This window comes from Cheilinus undulatus, linkage group 11 (assembly GCF_018320785.1).
Source record: "Cheilinus undulatus linkage group 11, ASM1832078v1, whole genome shotgun sequence".
Taxonomy (NCBI): domain Eukaryota; kingdom Metazoa; phylum Chordata; class Actinopteri; order Labriformes; family Labridae; genus Cheilinus; species Cheilinus undulatus.
Genome location: NC_054875.1, coordinates 47,224,807 through 47,232,200, shown reverse-complemented (window position 1 = coordinate 47,232,200; position 7,394 = coordinate 47,224,807). Strand labels below are relative to the sequence as shown.

General features: G+C 36.4%; 1 protein-coding gene across 5 annotated transcripts in view; it reads left to right on the top strand.

Moving 5' to 3' along the window:
• The first annotated feature begins 5,471 nt into the window (after positions 1–5,471).
• Positions 5,472–7,394, top strand: part of LOC121517450 (protein NDRG3-like) — a 34,446-nt gene continuing 32,523 nt past the window's right edge. For all 5 annotated transcript variants that reach the window (XM_041799215.1, XM_041799213.1, XM_041799214.1 and 2 more), the window contains exon 1: positions 5,472–5,604. The gene's annotated coding sequence lies outside the window, so the exon portion shown is untranslated. The remainder of the gene's footprint in view (positions 5,605–7,394) is intronic.

Sequence of the window (7,394 nt, the reverse complement as noted above, 5' to 3'; positions counted from 1 at the left end):
ACGGTTCTATTTCCTCTTCACAATGAGCCTCGAACATCCAAAGAAACTCTTGTATTTGTTTGTCAGTTTGTTTGTTTTTTTGCAAAAGTTTGGAAAATACCAATTTTTCACGTTTTTTCCATCAATTTTGTTTTATGACTACAACATAAAATCAAAACATGATTTCAAAAACTGGTCCTTTTATTGTAGATCGGTTTTTGTTTTCTTGTTTTAAAGCAAAACTTTAGGAGAAACAAAACGTGACCCATGTATGGGAAAGTTAAAACTTTGAATTTAAAATCCTGCATAACCAACTGTAGTGTTTTCCACTGTAATATTTGCTAAACGCAATGATTAATAAACAATGATAAAGGTAAATGTACCAGTGAATAGATGAGCTCTGTTATTATTAGAGGAAAAATAATCTAACATGAATAAACAAGCCTGGAATAATTGTAAGTTTACTGCAAGTTTATGAGCAAGAAACAAATAATATATAAATACATAAAACTAATGAATTTATCAATAAAAATATGACAATAGATAACAGCTAAGAAATAGATACACAAATTAATATACAAGTTAATAAATAAATAGATTTTAAAAAGTATGCAAATATGGTACAAAAGAAGGAAATAAATATTTAAATACATAAAACTAATAAATTTATGTATAAAAATAATAATAGATAACAGATAAGAAATAGATAAATAAATAAAAACACAAATTAATTATATATTAATTTTATATAATAATAATAATTTATTATATATTAATTATAAGTAAATAAATAGCTTAAAAAAGTACGCAATTTGGTATAAAATAAGGAAATAGATATATGAAGACATGAAACAATAAATTAATTTGTCAATAAGATATTAATAATAGGTAACAGATAATAAAAGATAAACAAATAAATACACAAATTAATATATAATTAAAAAATAAATAGATAAAAAAAGTATGCAAATATAGTGTAAAATAAGGACATTAATATCTGAGTGGAAAACATAAATAGATTAAAACGTTTATAATAAATCAATAAACAGGTAAATAAATGAATACATTGAGATGTAACAAGGAATTTGAAAATGTACATGTTAAAAAAATCAGATAAGAAAATAAATTAAAAAGCAAATAAAAAATAAGCACATAAATAAATAGATACATATATAGGTAAAAATGAATGAATGAATGAATAAATAAATAAAAGATGAAATCAACTTATAAATACATAAGCATATGAATAAATTAATAAATAAGTAGATACATAAACACGTAAAAATAAATAAAAAGTCAAATAAGCAAATAAATAAATATGTATATATATAGGTGAAAAAATATGGATGAATAAATAAACACTGATGCCCAGGATAACTTGGTAATAAACTTTACTCTAATCTGATTGGCTAAAGAGAGAAATGCCAACCTGAGGCTCATCTGATGACCTGAGATTGAAAACATGGACAGAAGTGAGATGATGTTCATGAAAACGGTTTAATCGTCTCTATTTCCTGCTCTGGCGACCTGTTTCTGGCTCCTGCTGATGCCAAACGATGAATAGTGAACCTTTAAAGGGAGAAATTATCTCTCTTCCTCTATTCATTGATTTTCTTTCATTGGAGTCACTGTGAAGACTGAGGACTGCTTCTTTTCCTGCCAGAAGAAAAACTCCAACCCAAAAGATCCCATCTGGCTTCATCACGAGTTAACTTTCCATACTCCTACATTCTGGTGGAAACCACAGACTGGGCTGAACTGTTGAGCAGAGCATTGATAAACGAGAGTTACGACCTGCTTCTTTTTATTTTAGTGCTGAAACAAACAGAGTCAGAGCGGCTTTTCTCAGATATTTACTCAGGAAGTTTGGGTTCCTTTAAACGGTCATGGGCTGTGAATGAACTCCCTCCCTCTCTTCTCTTTGTTCCTGACAGCCAGTTAGAGAGCTCTTTATTGATTATGTAGTGAACATGGGGCACGATCAAACATCAACAACATCATCATCGCTTTGACACAATTAAAACGTCTAAACTATAATTGCCTGGGATAAAAAAGTAACAGAATTTCCCTACAAACTAACACCATATCCAGTGTATTTTCACAAATTCATAATGATAAATTACTTTAAATTACATTTTAATTACAATTTCATCTACAGGAGCCAGTTTGTGAACATGGCTGTGCAAAAACAACCAAAGAATCTGAATAAACCCCTGAGAGTTTATCCTTTCTTTGCATTCATCTGTCTTTCTGCTCTTGGTAGATACGCCCTGGAGAGTTCTCCCATACAAATAAAAATCAATGTTGACCAATTTCCCAAGCAATAAAATGAAAATAAAGTCCCAATGTCCTCATACAAGTACTTCCTGTTTAGTGGTGTTGTAGCTTAACCCTGTTGCTAAAACTTCAAATTTGCAGCTATATCAAACTAAAAATGTTACAAAAGTTCGTCAACTGCCTTTTCTTCCATGTCAAAAACTCGACTAAAACTAACAAAAATAGATCTGTGATGACTAAAACTGACAAAAACTAAGTTGAGTTTTCATCAAAATGACTAAAACTAGACTAAAATGTAATTTAGTTTTCGTCGGATATTCAAAATCTGTGACATTTCTCCACTTTGGGTAAATCTGTCAAAATGCAATGCATCTGTAGCTATTCTGCCTCTCAGCTGTAGAAAGCAGGGACCCCAGGTTTGGCAGAGAACACACTGGCATGATTTGGTACCAGATTTAGGCAAGAAAATAAATGCTTGGAATAAAAGTAAAGACTAAAATGTGAGGACTTTTTATGGACTAAAACAAGACTAAAAAGAATAGAAATGACTGAAATGTGACTAAAAATGAAATTCATTTCATTACCTCCGCCAAGGAGGTTATGTGATCAGGTGGGTTTGTTTGTTTGTTAGTTAGTTTGTTAGCAACATAACTCAAACAGTCATGGACGGATTTTCATTCAATTTACAGGAAATGTCAGAAATGGCATAAGAAAGAGCTGATTAGATTTTGGGACTGATCCGGATCACCGTCTGGATTCAGGAATTTTTTTTAAGGATTCTGTACTATTGGGAGATAAGGCTAATGTTTGAGGTCTGCGCTGTTACCACTTTACACCAGGAGATGGCGGACATGAGTAACTTCAATCCCAGCAGCATTTTTTTGGTGTGTTTCTATTCAAAGTTTTGGAGATTATAGAATTTGAAAGACAAACGCCTGGTCGAGGAGACGAGTCGGAGTGTAACAGAAAGAAAGACAGCGAATTGTAGCAAGAATGCTCACAATGCTGGGAGGAATAGAGGAATATTCACCCTCTGACATGACTTTCAGTCGTCCAGTGAGACCATGGGTGAGACTGTCAGTGCATCTGGTGGTACTGGTAGGCAACATTTCACCGGGACAATCCTCTCATAGCGAAGTCAATACTTCTTCTCACCGTGTCTCCACCTCACCATGGAGGAAGTAATCCAGATCACCCCCTGGATTCAGGAGTGTTTTTAAAGGGTTCTTCACTGTTGGTAGATAGGGCTAATGGTGGAGGTCTGCACTCTCTGAGTGCTTTTCTAGTTTAAAGACTAAAATTGAAAATAGCTGCCAAAATTAACACTGTAACCGGTCTACGTTTAGCAAAAATTAGAGTAACGGTGCAGGGAACCCAAAATTGAATGTCCGCATATTACAGGGGTGTCCAAACTATGGCCCGGGGGTCAAATGTGGCCCCCAGTCCATTTTTGAATGGCCCGCAGCAAATTCCAGAAAGAAATAAAATATGACCCACATTAAAACATGACACTTGTGCTTAACTGTATTGTACTGTTAGTTTCAGCAGCAAGGCAGTGCTACCATGTTAATACTGTAAACAAACATTTTGACAAGAAGATATCTTGCTTAATAACATCCTGATGGCAGTGAATAGCAGCACCAGTAACTTTTCATGGGCAGATCCAGTGGTAGTCATAGCCTAACAGGGCCCCTGAAATCTGATTGGCTCCCAAAAATACTGGAAATGACTGTCCATTTGCCCTGCCAGCCATTAACTAGCCATTTAGGCATGCTCCATCACTTAGCATGTATAAACTTACATTAGATTAGCTTTAAAAACTTTAAATCCTCATGGTGAGGGATATGAAAGTAGTCCAACCATCTTTATATATTTTTGCATGGGGCCCTCTGTGGAAAAAGTTTGGACACCCCCATCATATGAGGATGTAGGAGGTTACAAACAGTGCCTTGACAAATGTGCAAAAGCATGAATTAAACAAAGCATAAGCATAACAGTTTGATTCTGAGGTTCAGTGAGAGCCTGTAGGGTGAGGGCCAGAGTACTGTTCTGAGACTGGCGGCAGAAGGAAGGAAACTGTGCTTGTGGAGGTGTTGGTCCTGGTGGACCTCAGCCTCCTGCCAGAGGGGAGGGCCATTAAAAAAGTCCAAATCCATGGTGAGAGGGGTCAGCTGCAATTTTACCTACACGTACCTAAACATACCATGACAGGGCTGTGCCACAGAGTAAATAGTAAATAATACATAGTAAACAAATCATCATATCAGGGGTACATAATATTAAGAAGAGAAGTGATAAATAAAACAATAAGACTCTTTTAATACTGTGAAATCAGAATACACAATGTAAAAAGACAGAAATAGTAAAATACTGATAATGATAACCAAATAATAGTGATATTAAAAGCAAATAAAGGTAAAGATAAAAGTAGTGGGAGGGGTAAAGCTCTAAAATCAATGAAGAGAATTAAAGATATAGAGGCATTCAGAACCAAATTATGGCATTAAACACAGAATAGAGCAGATTACAGAAAAGTGGCAAAATAAAATTAGGATCTAAGCGAAAAAAGACCAAAAAGTAAGCAGACAATAGAAGACAGAAGACATTTCATAATAGCATGTCTATAAAAATACGTTCTGATAAGTGATTTAAAGGAGGCGACTAATTCTGCACACCTTTTCTACTTAGGTAGGTCGTTCCAACGTCGAGGGGCCCTGATGGCAAAGGCCCTGTCCCTTTTAGTTGGAAATCTTTATTTCCCTTAATCACTGATAAAAAAATCCAGACCCACTCAACCAAATGTTAACAGAAAAAAATTGATCTCAATCAGTTTCCAAAGATTTGAGCATGTGACCACATCAGACCGACTACTCTCCTGAACAGGATCAGAAATATCTCCATTGTGACAGAAAGTTTTCATATTTGTTGGTCTTTTTTTCTTCAAATTTATAACGTGAAATAAAAAATAATCATCTTAATACCCCTGAAGTCCTCCTCTGTGTTTCTTGTTCTAAAATTAAACAGCTATATTTAAAATATTCTGTGATTTATGGAGGAATATGACAACGTGGCCCCCGGTCTCCACTACAGCCCTGTAATCTGACACCTGTTGGGATTTTGGCTGACCGCGTGACCGCCCGTTGAATGAACGACCTGTTGTTTACGTTGACGTAGCTCCGCCTCCTCTGGCTGTCCGCGTGCTACAGTCAACGAGCGCAGTCTGATGAGAGGAGCCTCGCGACCACCACCGACCACCTCCGCTCCAACGGTTAACGGTTACCGCCCCGACCAGCTAACCTGTTGGATTTAACCGGATATTTGAGAAGCTCCTGGAACTAAAGGCAGGCGGTGAGTGAGCTGTGGAGCTGTTACCGTCATGTTTCACTAGTTAGTACGGACTACTAACCTAGTCACGGTTAACGATACAACCAATTAGCCTGCTAATGCCCGTTAGGTTAATGCTGCTAGCTGCGTTAACCGTTACTAGTCGTTGGATCGAGTTAACTCGGAAAAACTCGGTAAAAACACGGCTGTTGTCCGTGTCTTCTATGGCGATGGTCTATATGGTTACAGGTGTGTGAGCGCGTGCGCCTGTGTCACCACCGTCTCCCGTAGTAACGGTTCCGAGGCACGAGATGTCTGTGTGGCTATCATTAGCTCCCGGGCTCGTTAATTAGCGGTTTAATGGGGTTAGCTCATCTGCAAAGAAGAAGAAAAGACTCTTGGCTCTGTTCGTGTGTGCGGCGCGTGCTCGTGCGTGTGTGTGGGCGGACAGCAGTGCAGGAGCATCGCTACTCTCGGTTCAACATGGAGACCTCAGCAGCTTTTACTCTGTTATTGTTTATTGTTGATATCACTCAGTCACTTTACTGTCTGTGGATTCGCTCCACTTGAAATGAGTGGGTTTGAATGGTCCCCAATACCCGGATGTTGGTGGCATCTACTCTAGACGTTCGGAGCCTGTTTACATGTTGGCAGAGCTGCTGTGGGGTTATTGATCCTGTTACCACGCCACTGTGTCCCAGTTTCTATCCTGGTTTAGTCTCCGTGCGCTGAAGTTGTCATGCAAACCATATTGTGGCTCAGAAAAAACTCAGGACTGGTGCCTTAAATGTTTTTGATTGTTTTCCATTATTATTTTATTGAAATAAAAAAGCCACAAAATACAGTGTTTTACACTGTAGAGCTGCAGAGACGCCCCACTTCGCACCTCTTTATGATGAATGTAAATTATTGGGAGTTCTCATTATTATCAATATAATATCAGATTCTCAAATAATAGCATCGTTATTAAATTGTCAATATCAGCCATACATATTATTTTTTTTTTACACTAGTTTTAACTTAAGACATAATTCATTATATTTGGTATACATTTGCTCTTTATTGGATTTTTGCCAGTATCTGGCCAATATTTACAGTTGATATAGGTTGGTATTCACAGACAATATAGGGTGATATTGGCTGATATTTACAGCCAATATCAGCCCATACAGGCTGATAATTGCAGCTGATGTTTACCAGTTTTTACAGCTGTAATAGGCACATATTAACAGCTGATAAATACTGATTAAGACTTCCAATATAAGTTGATATTTACAGACAGCAATAGTTACAGCTGATTTTGGCCGATATTAACAGCAGATAGGCTGACATTTTAAATGATACAGGTGGATATTTATAGCCAATATAGGGCCATATTTACAGCTGATATAGACTGATATTTACAGATGATATAGGCTGATATTTATAGAGTTACATGCCATTATTTACAGCTGACACAAGCCAATGTTCACAGTTATGAAGGGTGATATTTATAATCGATATAGGCAGATGTTTCCAGACAATATAGGGCAATACTTGCTGATATTGGCTGATATTTTCAATTGCCATAGGATATTTAAAGTTAATACATGCAGATATTTACAGCTTACATCGGCTGATACTTCCACCTGATAAAGGCTGATATTTACATAACATATTGGCTATTATTTACAGCCAAAACAAGCAGATTTTTACAGCCAATGTAGGCTGATATTGAAAGCTGATACAGGCCAATATTTACAACTAATATAGGGTGATATTTACAATTGATATTAACAGACAATATAGGGCAATATTTACAGCAGATACAGGCT